The following is a 945-nucleotide window of genomic DNA, read 5'->3' on the forward strand; positions in this document are numbered from 1 at the left end:
TGGCCTCCAAAGACAGCCCCCAGTGGGTCATTATTATACACAAAGATGGCCTGAAGATGAATGCAAAGCCATTCATTCATTCATTCATTCATTCATTCATTCACGCATGCATGCACTCTGCAAATATTTATCAAGGCCTTCCACAAGCCAGGCACTAGGCTGGAGGCTAGGAGCGTAAAGATGAATAAGACACAGTTCCAGGCCAGGCACAGTGGCTCATGCCTGTAATTCCAGCACTTTGGGAGGCCGAGGCAGGCAGATAACTTGAGATCAGGAGTTCGAGACCAGCCTGGCCAACATAGTGAAACCCCCGTCTCTACTAAAAAATACAAAAATTAGCTGGGCTTGGTGGCGGGCGCCTGTAATCCCAGCTATTGGGCTGAGGCACGAGAATCGCCTGAACTCGGTATGGGGAGGTTGCAGTGAGCTCAGATCGCGCCACTGCACTCCAGCCTGGGCGAGAGAGCGAGTCTCCTCAAAAGCAACAACAACAATAACAAAGCCAAATGAAGTTAATATTTCACAGTGGTGTGGGGCTAGACACAGTTACACAGACTTTATACAGGCGGCAATCAAGCGTCCTGGACTTCAAGAAATCTAGTTTGTCTGTCGCGCCACGCAGCCAACTGGAGTGTCACTGTGGGTCCTATTTACACCGTTATGAGAAAAACCTATGGCCAAGGAAAACTCGGTATCTCGGGTCGCAAACCGACCATCTACGGCAGCGAGCGTACCCAAACGCCACACGGCGAAGTCCCGCTGGTTGTAGGAAACTCCGAAGAGGTCGGGGGCCAGGACTGCCTATGGCGCGGGGGAGGCTGGGAATTGTAGTCTCTGCCTGCCTCCGAGGGCGGGGTCAGGGGGCGGGGCTCTCAGGCCGTGTGGGTGGATGGGTCGCCGAGCGCCCCCTGGCTCGCCCCGGCGTTTCCGGTCGCGGGTGGCCTC

The sequence above is a fragment of the Colobus angolensis genome, unplaced genomic scaffold, assembly GCF_000951035.1.
Source record: "Colobus angolensis palliatus isolate OR3802 unplaced genomic scaffold, Cang.pa_1.0 Scaffold245, whole genome shotgun sequence".
NCBI lineage: Eukaryota > Metazoa > Chordata > Mammalia > Primates > Cercopithecidae > Colobus > Colobus angolensis.